At 39.2% G+C, this 15,429-nt stretch overlaps 40 non-coding genes across 40 annotated transcripts; 22 read left to right on the plus strand and 18 right to left on the minus strand.

The window, feature by feature from the left end:
* The first annotated feature begins 226 nt into the window (after positions 1 to 226).
* On the plus strand, positions 227 to 298 carry Trnad-guc (transfer RNA aspartic acid (anticodon GUC)). The gene has a single exon. It is a non-coding gene; the product is annotated as a tRNA-Asp (tRNA).
* Positions 299 to 884: 586 nt separating this feature from the next.
* Trnad-guc (transfer RNA aspartic acid (anticodon GUC)) lies at positions 885 to 956 on the plus strand. Its single transcript has one exon. It is a non-coding gene; the product is annotated as a tRNA-Asp (tRNA).
* A 586-nt stretch (positions 957 to 1,542) lies between these two features.
* Positions 1,543 to 1,614, plus strand: Trnad-guc (transfer RNA aspartic acid (anticodon GUC)). Its single transcript has one exon. It is a non-coding gene; the product is annotated as a tRNA-Asp (tRNA).
* A 245-nt stretch (positions 1,615 to 1,859) lies between these two features.
* On the minus strand, positions 1,860 to 1,932 carry Trnar-acg (transfer RNA arginine (anticodon ACG)). The gene has a single exon. It is a non-coding gene; the product is annotated as a tRNA-Arg (tRNA).
* Positions 1,933 to 2,200: 268 nt separating this feature from the next.
* Positions 2,201 to 2,272, plus strand: Trnad-guc (transfer RNA aspartic acid (anticodon GUC)). Its single transcript has one exon. It is a non-coding gene; the product is annotated as a tRNA-Asp (tRNA).
* A 586-nt stretch (positions 2,273 to 2,858) lies between these two features.
* On the plus strand, positions 2,859 to 2,930 carry Trnad-guc (transfer RNA aspartic acid (anticodon GUC)). The gene has a single exon. It is a non-coding gene; the product is annotated as a tRNA-Asp (tRNA).
* Positions 2,931 to 3,175: 245 nt separating this feature from the next.
* Trnar-acg (transfer RNA arginine (anticodon ACG)) lies at positions 3,176 to 3,248 on the minus strand. Its single transcript has one exon. It is a non-coding gene; the product is annotated as a tRNA-Arg (tRNA).
* A 268-nt stretch (positions 3,249 to 3,516) lies between these two features.
* Trnad-guc (transfer RNA aspartic acid (anticodon GUC)) lies at positions 3,517 to 3,588 on the plus strand. Its single transcript has one exon. It is a non-coding gene; the product is annotated as a tRNA-Asp (tRNA).
* Positions 3,589 to 3,833: 245 nt separating this feature from the next.
* Positions 3,834 to 3,906, minus strand: Trnar-acg (transfer RNA arginine (anticodon ACG)). The gene has a single exon. It is a non-coding gene; the product is annotated as a tRNA-Arg (tRNA).
* A 268-nt stretch (positions 3,907 to 4,174) lies between these two features.
* Trnad-guc (transfer RNA aspartic acid (anticodon GUC)) lies at positions 4,175 to 4,246 on the plus strand. The gene has a single exon. It is a non-coding gene; the product is annotated as a tRNA-Asp (tRNA).
* Positions 4,247 to 4,832: 586 nt separating this feature from the next.
* Positions 4,833 to 4,904, plus strand: Trnad-guc (transfer RNA aspartic acid (anticodon GUC)). Its single transcript has one exon. It is a non-coding gene; the product is annotated as a tRNA-Asp (tRNA).
* Positions 4,905 to 5,149: 245 nt separating this feature from the next.
* Positions 5,150 to 5,222, minus strand: Trnar-acg (transfer RNA arginine (anticodon ACG)). Its single transcript has one exon. It is a non-coding gene; the product is annotated as a tRNA-Arg (tRNA).
* A 268-nt stretch (positions 5,223 to 5,490) lies between these two features.
* Trnad-guc (transfer RNA aspartic acid (anticodon GUC)) lies at positions 5,491 to 5,562 on the plus strand. The gene has a single exon. It is a non-coding gene; the product is annotated as a tRNA-Asp (tRNA).
* Positions 5,563 to 5,807: 245 nt separating this feature from the next.
* Positions 5,808 to 5,880, minus strand: Trnar-acg (transfer RNA arginine (anticodon ACG)). Its single transcript has one exon. It is a non-coding gene; the product is annotated as a tRNA-Arg (tRNA).
* A 220-nt stretch (positions 5,881 to 6,100) lies between these two features.
* Trnad-guc (transfer RNA aspartic acid (anticodon GUC)) lies at positions 6,101 to 6,172 on the plus strand. Its single transcript has one exon. It is a non-coding gene; the product is annotated as a tRNA-Asp (tRNA).
* A 245-nt stretch (positions 6,173 to 6,417) lies between these two features.
* Positions 6,418 to 6,490, minus strand: Trnar-acg (transfer RNA arginine (anticodon ACG)). The gene has a single exon. It is a non-coding gene; the product is annotated as a tRNA-Arg (tRNA).
* Positions 6,491 to 6,758: 268 nt separating this feature from the next.
* Trnad-guc (transfer RNA aspartic acid (anticodon GUC)) lies at positions 6,759 to 6,830 on the plus strand. The gene has a single exon. It is a non-coding gene; the product is annotated as a tRNA-Asp (tRNA).
* Positions 6,831 to 7,075: 245 nt separating this feature from the next.
* On the minus strand, positions 7,076 to 7,148 carry Trnar-acg (transfer RNA arginine (anticodon ACG)). Its single transcript has one exon. It is a non-coding gene; the product is annotated as a tRNA-Arg (tRNA).
* A 268-nt stretch (positions 7,149 to 7,416) lies between these two features.
* On the plus strand, positions 7,417 to 7,488 carry Trnad-guc (transfer RNA aspartic acid (anticodon GUC)). Its single transcript has one exon. It is a non-coding gene; the product is annotated as a tRNA-Asp (tRNA).
* Positions 7,489 to 7,733: 245 nt separating this feature from the next.
* Trnar-acg (transfer RNA arginine (anticodon ACG)) lies at positions 7,734 to 7,806 on the minus strand. The gene has a single exon. It is a non-coding gene; the product is annotated as a tRNA-Arg (tRNA).
* A 268-nt stretch (positions 7,807 to 8,074) lies between these two features.
* Trnad-guc (transfer RNA aspartic acid (anticodon GUC)) lies at positions 8,075 to 8,146 on the plus strand. Its single transcript has one exon. It is a non-coding gene; the product is annotated as a tRNA-Asp (tRNA).
* Positions 8,147 to 8,391: 245 nt separating this feature from the next.
* Positions 8,392 to 8,464, minus strand: Trnar-acg (transfer RNA arginine (anticodon ACG)). Its single transcript has one exon. It is a non-coding gene; the product is annotated as a tRNA-Arg (tRNA).
* Positions 8,465 to 8,732: 268 nt separating this feature from the next.
* Positions 8,733 to 8,804, plus strand: Trnad-guc (transfer RNA aspartic acid (anticodon GUC)). The gene has a single exon. It is a non-coding gene; the product is annotated as a tRNA-Asp (tRNA).
* A 245-nt stretch (positions 8,805 to 9,049) lies between these two features.
* Positions 9,050 to 9,122, minus strand: Trnar-acg (transfer RNA arginine (anticodon ACG)). The gene has a single exon. It is a non-coding gene; the product is annotated as a tRNA-Arg (tRNA).
* Positions 9,123 to 9,390: 268 nt separating this feature from the next.
* On the plus strand, positions 9,391 to 9,462 carry Trnad-guc (transfer RNA aspartic acid (anticodon GUC)). Its single transcript has one exon. It is a non-coding gene; the product is annotated as a tRNA-Asp (tRNA).
* A 245-nt stretch (positions 9,463 to 9,707) lies between these two features.
* Positions 9,708 to 9,780, minus strand: Trnar-acg (transfer RNA arginine (anticodon ACG)). The gene has a single exon. It is a non-coding gene; the product is annotated as a tRNA-Arg (tRNA).
* Positions 9,781 to 10,048: 268 nt separating this feature from the next.
* Positions 10,049 to 10,120, plus strand: Trnad-guc (transfer RNA aspartic acid (anticodon GUC)). Its single transcript has one exon. It is a non-coding gene; the product is annotated as a tRNA-Asp (tRNA).
* Positions 10,121 to 10,365: 245 nt separating this feature from the next.
* Trnar-acg (transfer RNA arginine (anticodon ACG)) lies at positions 10,366 to 10,438 on the minus strand. The gene has a single exon. It is a non-coding gene; the product is annotated as a tRNA-Arg (tRNA).
* Positions 10,439 to 10,706: 268 nt separating this feature from the next.
* Positions 10,707 to 10,778, plus strand: Trnad-guc (transfer RNA aspartic acid (anticodon GUC)). Its single transcript has one exon. It is a non-coding gene; the product is annotated as a tRNA-Asp (tRNA).
* A 245-nt stretch (positions 10,779 to 11,023) lies between these two features.
* On the minus strand, positions 11,024 to 11,096 carry Trnar-acg (transfer RNA arginine (anticodon ACG)). Its single transcript has one exon. It is a non-coding gene; the product is annotated as a tRNA-Arg (tRNA).
* A 268-nt stretch (positions 11,097 to 11,364) lies between these two features.
* Positions 11,365 to 11,436, plus strand: Trnad-guc (transfer RNA aspartic acid (anticodon GUC)). The gene has a single exon. It is a non-coding gene; the product is annotated as a tRNA-Asp (tRNA).
* Positions 11,437 to 11,681: 245 nt separating this feature from the next.
* Trnar-acg (transfer RNA arginine (anticodon ACG)) lies at positions 11,682 to 11,754 on the minus strand. The gene has a single exon. It is a non-coding gene; the product is annotated as a tRNA-Arg (tRNA).
* Positions 11,755 to 12,022: 268 nt separating this feature from the next.
* On the plus strand, positions 12,023 to 12,094 carry Trnad-guc (transfer RNA aspartic acid (anticodon GUC)). The gene has a single exon. It is a non-coding gene; the product is annotated as a tRNA-Asp (tRNA).
* A 245-nt stretch (positions 12,095 to 12,339) lies between these two features.
* Trnar-acg (transfer RNA arginine (anticodon ACG)) lies at positions 12,340 to 12,412 on the minus strand. The gene has a single exon. It is a non-coding gene; the product is annotated as a tRNA-Arg (tRNA).
* Positions 12,413 to 12,680: 268 nt separating this feature from the next.
* On the plus strand, positions 12,681 to 12,752 carry Trnad-guc (transfer RNA aspartic acid (anticodon GUC)). The gene has a single exon. It is a non-coding gene; the product is annotated as a tRNA-Asp (tRNA).
* A 245-nt stretch (positions 12,753 to 12,997) lies between these two features.
* Positions 12,998 to 13,070, minus strand: Trnar-acg (transfer RNA arginine (anticodon ACG)). Its single transcript has one exon. It is a non-coding gene; the product is annotated as a tRNA-Arg (tRNA).
* A 1,190-nt stretch (positions 13,071 to 14,260) lies between these two features.
* On the minus strand, positions 14,261 to 14,333 carry Trnar-acg (transfer RNA arginine (anticodon ACG)). The gene has a single exon. It is a non-coding gene; the product is annotated as a tRNA-Arg (tRNA).
* Positions 14,334 to 14,601: 268 nt separating this feature from the next.
* Trnad-guc (transfer RNA aspartic acid (anticodon GUC)) lies at positions 14,602 to 14,673 on the plus strand. The gene has a single exon. It is a non-coding gene; the product is annotated as a tRNA-Asp (tRNA).
* A 245-nt stretch (positions 14,674 to 14,918) lies between these two features.
* On the minus strand, positions 14,919 to 14,991 carry Trnar-acg (transfer RNA arginine (anticodon ACG)). Its single transcript has one exon. It is a non-coding gene; the product is annotated as a tRNA-Arg (tRNA).
* Positions 14,992 to 15,259: 268 nt separating this feature from the next.
* Positions 15,260 to 15,331, plus strand: Trnad-guc (transfer RNA aspartic acid (anticodon GUC)). Its single transcript has one exon. It is a non-coding gene; the product is annotated as a tRNA-Asp (tRNA).
* The last annotated feature ends 98 nt before the right edge of the window (positions 15,332 to 15,429 follow it).

The following is a 15,429-nucleotide window of genomic DNA, read 5'->3' on the forward strand; positions in this document are numbered from 1 at the left end:
CTACGAATTGTCTTCAATGATATCTCGCATTGCCTTGTCCATCTTAGATGCATTATTATAACTCCCAGAATCAAACTTTTTTCTGCAAATAACACTCCTATTCGTTATGATGCACACTTATATCTCTCAGTTGAGGGAAGCGGGAAAAGTAGCTTTTCTGGCTTTTGTGTTGGTAATTTCTAAAAGTTTAGCTTTATCTGTTAAAATTTGTGCTCTCACCTTCAAGTCCTCGGTAGTATAGTGGTTAGTATCCCCGCCTGTCACGCGGGAGACCGGGGTTCGATTCCCCGCCGGGGAGGACATTATTTTTGTTATATCCTTCTAACATGTTGAATGTAAAGATTGGCAAACAGCCACAACATATAATATATGTGCTAATAAAAGATTCCACCAAAACCCTAGCTATCAATGAGTTCAAATTGTTTCTGACGTTTGGATACTCTATAATCTGTTCAGACATTTCTTTTAAATGTAACTTCTGACTGTCCACTATATATGCGTGTTTCAAAAGGGAGTGTTAAAAAGCATTGACAAAAAACTATCCGAGCTTGCCAGGATTCGAACTTGGAATCTTCTGATCCGTAGTCAGACGCGTTATCCGTTGCGCCACAAGCCCTTAGACGCTGGTGTTCCTATTTTACTCTATATACCTTTGACTCTACGAATTGTCTTCAATGATATCTCGCATTGCCTTGTCCATCTTAGATGCATTATTATAACTCCCAGAATCAAACTTTTTTCTGCAAATAACACTCCTATTCGTTATGATGCACACTTATATCTCTCAGTTGAGGGAAGCGGGAAAAGTAGCTTTTCTGGCTTTTGTGTTGGTAATTTCTAAAAGTTTAGCTTTATCTGTTAAAATTTGTGCTCTCACCGTCAAGTCCTCGGTAGTATAGTGGTTAGTATCCCCGCCTGTCACGCGGGAGACCGGGGTTCGATTCCCCGCCGGGGAGGACATTATTTTTGTTATATCCTTCTAACATGTTGAATGTAAAGATTGGCAAACAGCCACAACATATAATATATGTGCTAATAAAAGATTCCACCAAAACCCTAGCTATCAATGAGTTCAAATTGTTTCTGACGTTTGGATACTCTATAATCTGTTCAGACATTTCTTTTAAATGTAACTTCTGACTGTCCACTATATATGCGTGTTTCAAAAGGGAGTGTTAAAAAGCATTGACAAAAAACTATCCGAGCTTGCCAGGATTCGAACTTGGAATCTTCTGATCCGTAGTCAGACGCGTTATCCGTTGCGCCACAAGCCCTTAGACGCTGGTGTTCCTATTTTACTCTATATACCTTTGACTCTACGAATTGTCTTCAATGATATCTCGCATTGCCTTGTCCATCTTAGATGCATTATTATAACTCCCAGAATCAAACTTTTTTCTGCAAATAACACTCCTATTCGTTATGATGCACACTTATATCTCTCAGTTGAGGGAAGCGGGAAAAGTAGCTTTTCTGGCTTTTGTGTTGGTAATTTCTAAAAGTTTAGCTTTATCTGTTAAAATTTGTGCTCTCACCGTCAAGTCCTCGGTAGTATAGTGGTTAGTATCCCCGCCTGTCACGCGGGAGACCGGGGTTCGATTCCCCGCCGGGGAGGACATTATTTTTGTTATATCCTTCTAACATGTTGAATGTAAAGATTGGCAAACAGCCACAACATATAATATATGTGCTAATAAAAGATTCCACCAAAACCCTAGCTATCAATGAGTTCAAATTGTTTCTGACGTTTGGATACTCTATAATCTGTTCAGACATTTCTTTTAAATGTAACTTCTGACTGTCCACTATATATGCGTGTTTCAAAAGGGAGTGTTAAAAAGCATTGACAAAAAACTATCCGAGCTTGCCAGGATTCGAACCTGGAATCTTCTGATCCGTAGTCAGACGCGTTATCCGTTGCGCCACAAGCCCTTAGACGCTGGTGTTCCTATTTTACTCTATATACCTTTGACTCTACGAATTGTCTTCAATGATATCTCGCATTGCCTTGTCCATCTTAGATGCATTATTATAACTCCCAGAATCAAACTTTTTTCTGCAAATAACACTCCTATTCGTTATGATGCACACTTATATCTCTCAGTTGAGGGAAGCGGGAAAAGTAGCTTTTCTGGCTTTTGTGTTGGTAATTTCTAAAAGTTTAGCTTTATCTGTTAAAATTTGTGCTCTCACCTTCAAGTCCTCGGTAGTATAGTGGTTAGTATCCCCGCCTGTCACGCGGGAGACCGGGGTTCGATTCCCCGCCGGGGAGGACATTATTTTTGTTATATCCTTCTAACATGTTGAATGTAAAGATTGGCAAACAGCCACAACATATAATATATGTGCTAATAAAAGATTCCACCAAAACCCTAGCTATCAATGAGTTCAAATTGTTTCTGACGTTTGGATACTCTATAATCTGTTCAGACATTTCTTTTAAATGTAACTTCTGACTGTCCACTATATATGCGTGTTTCAAAAGGGAGTGTTAAAAAGCATTGACAAAAAACTATCCGAGCTTGCCAGGATTCGAACTTGGAATCTTCTGATCCGTAGTCAGACGCGTTATCCGTTGCGCCACAAGCCCTTAGACGCTGGTGTTCCTATTTTACTCTATATACCTTTGACTCTACGAATTGTCTTCAATGATATCTCGCATTGCCTTGTCCATCTTAGATGCATTATTATAACTCCCAGAATCAAACTTTTTTCTGCAAATAACACTCCTATTCGTTATGATGCACACTTATATCTCTCAGTTGAGGGAAGCGGGAAAAGTAGCTTTTCTGGCTTTTGTGTTGGTAATTTCTAAAAGTTTAGCTTTATCTGTTAAAATTTGTGCTCTCACCGTCAAGTCCTCGGTAGTATAGTGGTTAGTATCCCCGCCTGTCACGCGGGAGACCGGGGTTCGATTCCCCGCCGGGGAGGACATTATTTTTGTTATATCCTTCTAACATGTTGAATGTAAAGATTGGCAAACAGCCACAACATATAATATATGTGCTAATAAAAGATTCCACCAAAACCCTAGCTATCAATGAGTTCAAATTGTTTCTGACGTTTGGATACTCTATAATCTGTTCAGACATTTCTTTTAAATGTAACTTCTGACTGTCCACTATATATGCGTGTTTCAAAAGGGAGTGTTAAAAAGCATTGACAAAAAACTATCCGAGCTTGCCAGGATTCGAACCTGGAATCTTCTGATCCGTAGTCAGACGCGTTATCCGTTGCGCCACAAGCCCTTAGACGCTGGTGTTCCTATTTTACTCTATATACCTTTGACTCTACGAATTGTCTTCAATGATATCTCGCATTGCCTTGTCCATCTTAGATGCATTATTATAACTCCCAGAATCAAACTTTTTTCTGCAAATAACACTCCTATTCGTTATGATGCACACTTATATCTCTCAGTTGAGGGAAGCGGGAAAAGTAGCTTTTCTGGCTTTTGTGTTGGTAATTTCTAAAAGTTTAGCTTTATCTGTTAAAATTTGTGCTCTCACCGTCAAGTCCTCGGTAGTATAGTGGTTAGTATCCCCGCCTGTCACGCGGGAGACCGGGGTTCGATTCCCCGCCGGGGAGGACATTATTTTTGTTATATCCTTCTAACATGTTGAATGTAAAGATTGGCAAACAGCCACAACATATAATATATGTGCTAATAAAAGATTCCACCAAAACCCTAGCTATCAATGAGTTCAAATTGTTTCTGACGTTTGGATACTCTATAATCTGTTCAGACATTTCTTTTAAATGTAACTTCTGACTGTCCACTATATATGCGTGTTTCAAAAGGGAGTGTTAAAAAGCATTGACAAAAAACTATCCGAGCTTGCCAGGATTCGAACCTGGAATCTTCTGATCCGTAGTCAGACGCGTTATCCGTTGCGCCACAAGCCCTTAGACGCTGGTGTTCCTATTTTACTCTATATACCTTTGACTCTACGAATTGTCTTCAATGATATCTCGCATTGCCTTGTCCATCTTAGATGCATTATTATAACTCCCAGAATCAAACTTTTTTCTGCAAATAACACTCCTATTCGTTATGATGCACACTTATATCTCTCAGTTGAGGGAAGCGGGAAAAGTAGCTTTTCTGGCTTTTGTGTTGGTAATTTCTAAAAGTTTAGCTTTATCTGTTAAAATTTGTGCTCTCACCTTCAAGTCCTCGGTAGTATAGTGGTTAGTATCCCCGCCTGTCACGCGGGAGACCGGGGTTCGATTCCCCGCCGGGGAGGACATTATTTTTGTTATATCCTTCTAACATGTTGAATGTAAAGATTGGCAAACAGCCACAACATATAATATATGTGCTAATAAAAGATTCCACCAAAACCCTAGCTATCAATGAGTTCAAATTGTTTCTGACGTTTGGATACTCTATAATCTGTTCAGACATTTCTTTTAAATGTAACTTCTGACTGTCCACTATATATGCGTGTTTCAAAAGGGAGTGTTAAAAAGCATTGACAAAAAACTATCCGAGCTTGCCAGGATTCGAACTTGGAATCTTCTGATCCGTAGTCAGACGCGTTATCCGTTGCGCCACAAGCCCTTAGACGCTGGTGTTCCTATTTTACTCTATATACCTTTGACTCTACGAATTGTCTTCAATGATATCTCGCATTGCCTTGTCCATCTTAGATGCATTATTATAACTCCCAGAATCAAACTTTTTTCTGCAAATAACACTCCTATTCGTTATGATGCACACTTATATCTCTCAGTTGAGGGAAGCGGGAAAAGTAGCTTTTCTGGCTTTTGTGTTGGTAATTTCTAAAAGTTTAGCTTTATCTGTTAAAATTTGTGCTCTCACCGTCAAGTCCTCGGTAGTATAGTGGTTAGTATCCCCGCCTGTCACGCGGGAGACCGGGGTTCGATTCCCCGCCGGGGAGGACATTATTTTTGTTATATCCTTCTAACATGTTGAATGTAAAGATTGGCAAACAGCCACAACATATAATATATGTGCTAATAAAAGATTCCACCAAAACCCTAGCTATCAATGAGTTCAAATTGTTTCTGACGTTTGGATACTCTATAATCTGTTCAGACATTTCTTTTAAATGTAACTTCTGACTGTCCACTATATATGCGTGTTTCAAAAGGGAGTGTTAAAAAGCATTGACAAAAAACTATCCGAGCTTGCCAGGATTCGAACCTGGAATCTTCTGATCCGTAGTCAGACGCGTTATCCGTTGCGCCACAAGCCCTTAGACGCTGGTGTTCCTATTTTACTCTATATACCTTTGACTCTACGAATTGTCTTCAATGATATCTCGCATTGCCTTGTCCATCTTAGATGCATTATTATAACTCCCAGAATCAAACTTTTTTCTGCAAATAACACTCCTATTCGTTATGATGCACACTTATATCTCTCAGTTGAGGGAAGCGGGAAAAGTAGCTTTTCTGGCTTTTGTGTTGGTAATTTCTAAAAGTTTAGCTTTATCTGTTAAAATTTGTGCTCTCACCGTCAAGTCCTCGGTAGTATAGTGGTTAGTATCCCCGCCTGTCACGCGGGAGACCGGGGTTCGATTCCCCGCCGGGGAGGACATTATTTTTGTTATATCCTTCTAACATGTTGAATGTAAAGATTGGCAAACAGCCACAACATATAATATATGTGCTAATAAAAGATTCCACCAAAACCCTAGCTATCAATGAGTTCAAATTGTTTCTGACGTTTGGATACTCTATAATCTGTTCAGACATTTCTTTTAAATGTAACTTCTGACTGTCCACTATATATGCGTGTTTCAAAAGGGAGTGTTAAAAAGCATTGACAAAAAACTATCCGAGCTTGCCAGGATTCGAACCTGGAATCTTCTGATCCGTAGTCAGACGCGTTATCCGTTGCGCCACAAGCCCTTAGACGCTGGTGTTCCTATTTTACTCTATATACCTTTGACTCTACGAATTGTCTTCAATGAAATCAAACTTTTTTCTGCAAATAACACTCCTATTCGTTATGATGCACACTTATATCTCTCAGTTGAGGGAAGCGGGAAAAGTAGCTTTTCTGGCTTTTGTGTTGGTAATTTCTAAAAGTTTAGCTTTATCTGTTAAAATTTGTGCTCTCACCTTCAAGTCCTCGGTAGTATAGTGGTTAGTATCCCCGCCTGTCACGCGGGAGACCGGGGTTCGATTCCCCGCCGGGGAGGACATTATTTTTGTTATATCCTTCTAACATGTTGAATGTAAAGATTGGCAAACAGCCACAACATATAATATATGTGCTAATAAAAGATTCCACCAAAACCCTAGCTATCAATGAGTTCAAATTGTTTCTGACGTTTGGATACTCTATAATCTGTTCAGACATTTCTTTTAAATGTAACTTCTGACTGTCCACTATATATGCGTGTTTCAAAAGGGAGTGTTAAAAAGCATTGACAAAAAACTATCCGAGCTTGCCAGGATTCGAACCTGGAATCTTCTGATCCGTAGTCAGACGCGTTATCCGTTGCGCCACAAGCCCTTAGACGCTGGTGTTCCTATTTTACTCTATATACCTTTGACTCTACGAATTGTCTTCAATGATATCTCGCATTGCCTTGTCCATCTTAGATGCATTATTATAACTCCCAGAATCAAACTTTTTTCTGCAAATAACACTCCTATTCGTTATGATGCACACTTATATCTCTCAGTTGAGGGAAGCGGGAAAAGTAGCTTTTCTGGCTTTTGTGTTGGTAATTTCTAAAAGTTTAGCTTTATCTGTTAAAATTTGTGCTCTCACCTTCAAGTCCTCGGTAGTATAGTGGTTAGTATCCCCGCCTGTCACGCGGGAGACCGGGGTTCGATTCCCCGCCGGGGAGGACATTATTTTTGTTATATCCTTCTAACATGTTGAATGTAAAGATTGGCAAACAGCCACAACATATAATATATGTGCTAATAAAAGATTCCACCAAAACCCTAGCTATCAATGAGTTCAAATTGTTTCTGACGTTTGGATACTCTATAATCTGTTCAGACATTTCTTTTAAATGTAACTTCTGACTGTCCACTATATATGCGTGTTTCAAAAGGGAGTGTTAAAAAGCATTGACAAAAAACTATCCGAGCTTGCCAGGATTCGAACCTGGAATCTTCTGATCCGTAGTCAGACGCGTTATCCGTTGCGCCACAAGCCCTTAGACGCTGGTGTTCCTATTTTACTCTATATACCTTTGACTCTACGAATTGTCTTCAATGATATCTCGCATTGCCTTGTCCATCTTAGATGCATTATTATAACTCCCAGAATCAAACTTTTTTCTGCAAATAACACTCCTATTCGTTATGATGCACACTTATATCTCTCAGTTGAGGGAAGCGGGAAAAGTAGCTTTTCTGGCTTTTGTGTTGGTAATTTCTAAAAGTTTAGCTTTATCTGTTAAAATTTGTGCTCTCACCTTCAAGTCCTCGGTAGTATAGTGGTTAGTATCCCCGCCTGTCACGCGGGAGACCGGGGTTCGATTCCCCGCCGGGGAGGACATTATTTTTGTTATATCCTTCTAACATGTTGAATGTAAAGATTGGCAAACAGCCACAACATATAATATATGTGCTAATAAAAGATTCCACCAAAACCCTAGCTATCAATGAGTTCAAATTGTTTCTGACGTTTGGATACTCTATAATCTGTTCAGACATTTCTTTTAAATGTAACTTCTGACTGTCCACTATATATGCGTGTTTCAAAAGGGAGTGTTAAAAAGCATTGACAAAAAACTATCCGAGCTTGCCAGGATTCGAACCTGGAATCTTCTGATCCGTAGTCAGACGCGTTATCCGTTGCGCCACAAGCCCTTAGACGCTGGTGTTCCTATTTTACTCTATATACCTTTGACTCTACGAATTGTCTTCAATGATATCTCGCATTGCCTTGTCCATCTTAGATGCATTATTATAACTCCCAGAATCAAACTTTTTTCTGCAAATAACACTCCTATTCGTTATGATGCACACTTATATCTCTCAGTTGAGGGAAGCGGGAAAAGTAGCTTTTCTGGCTTTTGTGTTGGTAATTTCTAAAAGTTTAGCTTTATCTGTTAAAATTTGTGCTCTCACCTTCAAGTCCTCGGTAGTATAGTGGTTAGTATCCCCGCCTGTCACGCGGGAGACCGGGGTTCGATTCCCCGCCGGGGAGGACATTATTTTTGTTATATCCTTCTAACATGTTGAATGTAAAGATTGGCAAACAGCCACAACATATAATATATGTGCTAATAAAAGATTCCACCAAAACCCTAGCTATCAATGAGTTCAAATTGTTTCTGACGTTTGGATACTCTATAATCTGTTCAGACATTTCTTTTAAATGTAACTTCTGACTGTCCACTATATATGCGTGTTTCAAAAGGGAGTGTTAAAAAGCATTGACAAAAAACTATCCGAGCTTGCCAGGATTCGAACCTGGAATCTTCTGATCCGTAGTCAGACGCGTTATCCGTTGCGCCACAAGCCCTTAGACGCTGGTGTTCCTATTTTACTCTATATACCTTTGACTCTACGAATTGTCTTCAATGATATCTCGCATTGCCTTGTCCATCTTAGATGCATTATTATAACTCCCAGAATCAAACTTTTTTCTGCAAATAACACTCCTATTCGTTATGATGCACACTTATATCTCTCAGTTGAGGGAAGCGGGAAAAGTAGCTTTTCTGGCTTTTGTGTTGGTAATTTCTAAAAGTTTAGCTTTATCTGTTAAAATTTGTGCTCTCACCTTCAAGTCCTCGGTAGTATAGTGGTTAGTATCCCCGCCTGTCACGCGGGAGACCGGGGTTCGATTCCCCGCCGGGGAGGACATTATTTTTGTTATATCCTTCTAACATGTTGAATGTAAAGATTGGCAAACAGCCACAACATATAATATATGTGCTAATAAAAGATTCCACCAAAACCCTAGCTATCAATGAGTTCAAATTGTTTCTGACGTTTGGATACTCTATAATCTGTTCAGACATTTCTTTTAAATGTAACTTCTGACTGTCCACTATATATGCGTGTTTCAAAAGGGAGTGTTAAAAAGCATTGACAAAAAACTATCCGAGCTTGCCAGGATTCGAACCTGGAATCTTCTGATCCGTAGTCAGACGCGTTATCCGTTGCGCCACAAGCCCTTAGACGCTGGTGTTCCTATTTTACTCTATATACCTTTGACTCTACGAATTGTCTTCAATGATATCTCGCATTGCCTTGTCCATCTTAGATGCATTATTATAACTCCCAGAATCAAACTTTTTTCTGCAAATAACACTCCTATTCGTTATGATGCACACTTATATCTCTCAGTTGAGGGAAGCGGGAAAAGTAGCTTTTCTGGCTTTTGTGTTGGTAATTTCTAAAAGTTTAGCTTTATCTGTTAAAATTTGTGCTCTCACCTTCAAGTCCTCGGTAGTATAGTGGTTAGTATCCCCGCCTGTCACGCGGGAGACCGGGGTTCGATTCCCCGCCGGGGAGGACATTATTTTTGTTATATCCTTCTAACATGTTGAATGTAAAGATTGGCAAACAGCCACAACATATAATATATGTGCTAATAAAAGATTCCACCAAAACCCTAGCTATCAATGAGTTCAAATTGTTTCTGACGTTTGGATACTCTATAATCTGTTCAGACATTTCTTTTAAATGTAACTTCTGACTGTCCACTATATATGCGTGTTTCAAAAGGGAGTGTTAAAAAGCATTGACAAAAAACTATCCGAGCTTGCCAGGATTCGAACCTGGAATCTTCTGATCCGTAGTCAGACGCGTTATCCGTTGCGCCACAAGCCCTTAGACGCTGGTGTTCCTATTTTACTCTATATACCTTTGACTCTACGAATTGTCTTCAATGATATCTCGCATTGCCTTGTCCATCTTAGATGCATTATTATAACTCCCAGAATCAAACTTTTTTCTGCAAATAACACTCCTATTCGTTATGATGCACACTTATATCTCTCAGTTGAGGGAAGCGGGAAAAGTAGCTTTTCTGGCTTTTGTGTTGGTAATTTCTAAAAGTTTAGCTTTATCTGTTAAAATTTGTGCTCTCACCTTCAAGTCCTCGGTAGTATAGTGGTTAGTATCCCCGCCTGTCACGCGGGAGACCGGGGTTCGATTCCCCGCCGGGGAGGACATTATTTTTGTTATATCCTTCTAACATGTTGAATGTAAAGATTGGCAAACAGCCACAACATATAATATATGTGCTAATAAAAGATTCCACCAAAACCCTAGCTATCAATGAGTTCAAATTGTTTCTGACGTTTGGATACTCTATAATCTGTTCAGACATTTCTTTTAAATGTAACTTCTGACTGTCCACTATATATGCGTGTTTCAAAAGGGAGTGTTAAAAAGCATTGACAAAAAACTATCCGAGCTTGCCAGGATTCGAACCTGGAATCTTCTGATCCGTAGTCAGACGCGTTATCCGTTGCGCCACAAGCCCTTAGACGCTGGTGTTCCTATTTTACTCTATATACCTTTGACTCTACGAATTGTCTTCAATGATATCTCGCATTGCCTTGTCCATCTTAGATGCATTATTATAACTCCCAGAATCAAACTTTTTTCTGCAAATAACACTCCTATTCGTTATGATGCACACTTATATCTCTCAGTTGAGGGAAGCGGGAAAAGTAGCTTTTCTGGCTTTTGTGTTGGTAATTTCTAAAAGTTTAGCTTTATCTGTTAAAATTTGTGCTCTCACCTTCAAGTCCTCGGTAGTATAGTGGTTAGTATCCCCGCCTGTCACGCGGGAGACCGGGGTTCGATTCCCCGCCGGGGAGGACATTATTTTTGTTATATCCTTCTAACATGTTGAATGTAAAGATTGGCAAACAGCCACAACATATAATATATGTGCTAATAAAAGATTCCACCAAAACCCTAGCTATCAATGAGTTCAAATTGTTTCTGACGTTTGGATACTCTATAATCTGTTCAGACATTTCTTTTAAATGTAACTTCTGACTGTCCACTATATATGCGTGTTTCAAAAGGGAGTGTTAAAAAGCATTGACAAAAAACTATCCGAGCTTGCCAGGATTCGAACCTGGAATCTTCTGATCCGTAGTCAGACGCGTTATCCGTTGCGCCACAAGCCCTTAGACGCTGGTGTTCCTATTTTACTCTATATACCTTTGACTCTACGAATTGTCTTCAATGATATCTCGCATTGCCTTGTCCATCTTAGATGCATTATTATAACTCCCAGAATCAAACTTTTTTCTGCAAATAACACTCCTATTCGTTATGATGCACACTTATATCTCTCAGTTGAGGGAAGCGGGAAAAGTAGCTTTTCTGGCTTTTGTGTTGGTAATTTCTAAAAGTTTAGCTTTATCTGTTAAAATTTGTGCTCTCACCTTCAAGTCCTCGGTAGTATAGTGGTTAGTATCCCCGCCTGTCACGCGGGAGACCGGGGTTCGATTCCCCGCCGGGGAGGACATTATTTTTGTTATATCCTTCTAACATGTTGAATGTAAAGATTGGCAAACAGCCACAACATATAATATATGTGCTAATAAAAGATTCCACCAAAACCCTAGCTATCAATGAGTTCAAATTGTTTCTGACGTTTGGATACTCTATAATCTGTTCAGACATTTCTTTTAAATGTAACTTCTGACTGTCCACTATATATGCGTGTTTCAAAAGGGAGTGTTAAAAAGCATTGACAAAAAACTATCCGAGCTTGCCAGGATTCGAACCTGGAATCTTCTGATCCGTAGTCAGACGCGTTATCCGTTGCGCCACAAGCCCTTAGACGCTGGTGTTCCTATTTTACTCTATATACCTTTGACTCTACGAATTGTCTTCAATGATATCTCGCATTGCCTTGTCCATCTTAGATGCATTATTATAACTCCCAGAATCAAACTTTTTTCTGCAAATAACACTCCTATTCGTTATGATGCACACTTATATCTCTCAGTTGAGGGAAGCGGGAAAAGTAGCTTTTCTGGCTTTTGTGTTGGTAATTTCTAAAAGTTTAGCTTTATCTGTTAAAATTTGTGCTCTCACCTTCAAGTCCTCGGTAGTATAGTGGTTAGTATCCCCGCCTGTCACGCGGGAGACCGGGGTTCGATTCCCCGCCGGGGAGGACATTATTTTTGTTATATCCTTCTAACATGTTGAATGTAAAGATTGGCAAACAGCCACAACATATAATATATGTGCTAATAAAAGATTCCACCAAAACCCTAGCTATCAATGAGTTCAAATTGTTTCTGACGTTTGGATACTCTATAATCTGTTCAGACATTTCTTTTAAATGTAACTTCTGACTGTCCACTATATATGCGTGTTTCAAAAGGGAGTGTTAAAAAGCATTGACAAAAAACTATCCGAGCTTGCCAGGATTCGAACCTGGAATCTTCTGATCCGTAGTCAGACGCGTTATCCGTTGCGCCACAAGCCCTTAGACGCTGGTGTTCCTATTTTACTCTATATACCTTTGACTCTACGAATTGTCTTCAATGATATCTCGCATTGCCTTGTCCATCTTAGATGCATTATTATAACTCCCAGAATCAAACTTTTTTCTGCAAATAACACTCCTATTCGTTATGATGCACACTTATATCTCTCAGTTGAGGGAAGCGGGAAAAGTAGCTTTTCTGGCTTTTGTGTTGGTAATTTCTAAAAGTTTAGCTTTATCTGTTAAAATTTGTGCTCTCACCTTCAAGTCCTCGGTAGTATAGTGGTTAGTATCCCCGCCTGTCACGCGGGAGACCGGGGTTCGATTCCCCGCCGGGGAGGACATTATTTTTGTTATATCCTTCTAACATGTTGAATGTAAAGATTGGCAAACAGCCACAACATATAATATATGTGCTAATAAAAGATTCCACCAAAACCCTAGCTATCAATGAGTTCAAATTGTTTCTGACGTTTGGATACTCTATAATCTGTTCAGACATTTCTTTTAAATGTAACTTCTGACTGTCCACTATATATGCGTGTTTCAAAAGGGAGTGTTAAAAAGCATTGACAAAAAACTATCCGAGCTTGCCAGGATTCGAACCTGGAATCTTCTGATCCGTAGTCAGACGCGTTATCCGTTGCGCCACAAGCCCTTAGACGCTGGTGTTCCTATTTTACTCTATATACCTTTGACTCTACGAATTGTCTTCAATGATATCTCGCATTGCCTTGTCCATCTTAGATGCATTATTATAACTCCCAGAATCAAACTTTTTTCTGCAAATAACACTCCTATTCGTTATGATGCACACTTATATCTCTCAGTTGAGGGAAGCGGGAAAAGTAGCTTTTCTGGCTTTTGTGTTGGTAATTTCTAAAAGTTTAGCTTTATCTGTTAAAATTTGTGCTCTCACCTTCAAGTCCTCGGTAGTATAGTGGTTAGAATAGAATAGAATAGAATATTTTATTTACCAAATTAGGGCCCCAGGAGGGCATATGATACAGACAATATTATTATAAACAAAAACATATGCAATACACACACAGTAAAGATATGTAACAAGTGTTATAAAAATAATAAAATAAAATAATATAACACAGAAAATACACTCAACGAAATAGTAGCAATGTATTATTATTCAATGAATACTATGTTGAAAATGACTCAAGTGCACCCGGTAAGTGTATCTTCACTTTGAGAAGACAAACATGAGGCATTAGTAGTTTGTGTGGAGAAATGTCAATATATAAAAATACAAAAAAAAAATACAAAAAGAACCCAATAAAAAACAAAGCAATTAAGCACTCCCACATTTGACTATGAGGTATACTGCAAATAACAAAGTTTATTTAATAAAAGGATATTTAATATGACTTATCTGCAGAAAGCACCAAGAGTCGGTGCTTAAAGGGGAGTCCCTACTTGTACTTAATGCAGATGAGTCAAGCTCCTTAATTATTGAAAATATATTTTTAAAACATATTTCTAAGATTATAGATTCTGTGTCCAGCCAGCAAAGATCATCAAGGGACGGTGCCAAAGGTTAGTATCCCCGCCTGTCACGCGGGAGACCGGGGTTCGATTCCCCGCCGGGGAGGACATTATTTTTGTTATATCCTTCTAACATGTTGAATGTAAAGATTGGCAAACAGCCACAACATATAATATATGTGCTAATAAAAGATTCCACCAAAACCCTAGCTATCAATGAGTTCAAATTGTTTCTGACGTTTGGATACTCTATAATCTGTTCAGACATTTCTTTTAAATGTAACTTCTGACTGTCCACTATATATGCGTGTTTCAAAAGGGAGTGTTAAAAAGCATTGACAAAAAACTATCCGAGCTTGCCAGGATTCGAACCTGGAATCTTCTGATCCGTAGTCAGACGCGTTATCCGTTGCGCCACAAGCCCTTAGACGCTGGTGTTCCTATTTTACTCTATATACCTTTGACTCTACGAATTGTCTTCAATGATATCTCGCATTGCCTTGTCCATCTTAGATGCATTATTATAACTCCCAGAATCAAACTTTTTTCTGCAAATAACACTCCTATTCGTTATGATGCACACTTATATCTCTCAGTTGAGGGAAGCGGGAAAAGTAGCTTTTCTGGCTTTTGTGTTGGTAATTTCTAAAAGTTTAGCTTTATCTGTTAAAATTTGTGCTCTCACCTTCAAGTCCTCGGTAGTATAGTGGTTAGTATCCCCGCCTGTCACGCGGGAGACCGGGGTTCGATTCCCCGCCGGGGAGGACATTATTTTTGTTATATCCTTCTAACATGTTGAATGTAAAGATTGGCAAACAGCCACAACATATAATATATGTGCTAATAAAAGATTCCACCAAAACCCTAGCTATCAATGAGTTCAAATTGTTTCTGACGTTTGGATACTCTATAATCTGTTCAGACATTTCTTTTAAATGTAACTTCTGACTGTCCACTATATATGCGTGTTTCAAAAGGGAGTGTTAAAAAGCATTGACAAAAAACTATCCGAGCTTGCCAGGATTCGAACCTGGAATCTTCTGATCCGTAGTCAGACGCGTTATCCGTTGCGCCACAAGCCCTTAGACGCTGGTGTTCCTATTTTACTCTATATACCTTTGACTCTACGAATTGTCTTCAATGATATCTCGCATTGCCTTGTCCATCTTAGATGCATTATTATAACTCCCAGAATCAAACTTTTTTCTGCAAATAACACTCCTATTCGTTATGATGCACACTTATATCTCTCAGTTGAGGGAAGCGGGAAAAGTAGCTTTTCTGGCTTTTGTGTTGGTAATTTCTAAAAGTTTAGCTTTATCTGTTAAAATTTGTGCTCTCACCTTCAAGTCCTCGGTAGTATAGTGGTTAGTATCCCCGCCTGTCACGCGGGAGACCGGGGTTCGATTCCCCGCCGGGGAGGACATTATTTTTGTTATATCCTTCTAACATGTTGAATGTAAAGATTGGCAAACAGCCACAACATATAATATATGTGCTAATAAAAGATTCCACCAAAA

Source organism: Mytilus galloprovincialis, chromosome 8 (assembly GCF_965363235.1).
Source record: "Mytilus galloprovincialis chromosome 8, xbMytGall1.hap1.1, whole genome shotgun sequence".
Lineage (NCBI taxonomy): Eukaryota > Metazoa > Mollusca > Bivalvia > Mytilida > Mytilidae > Mytilus > Mytilus galloprovincialis.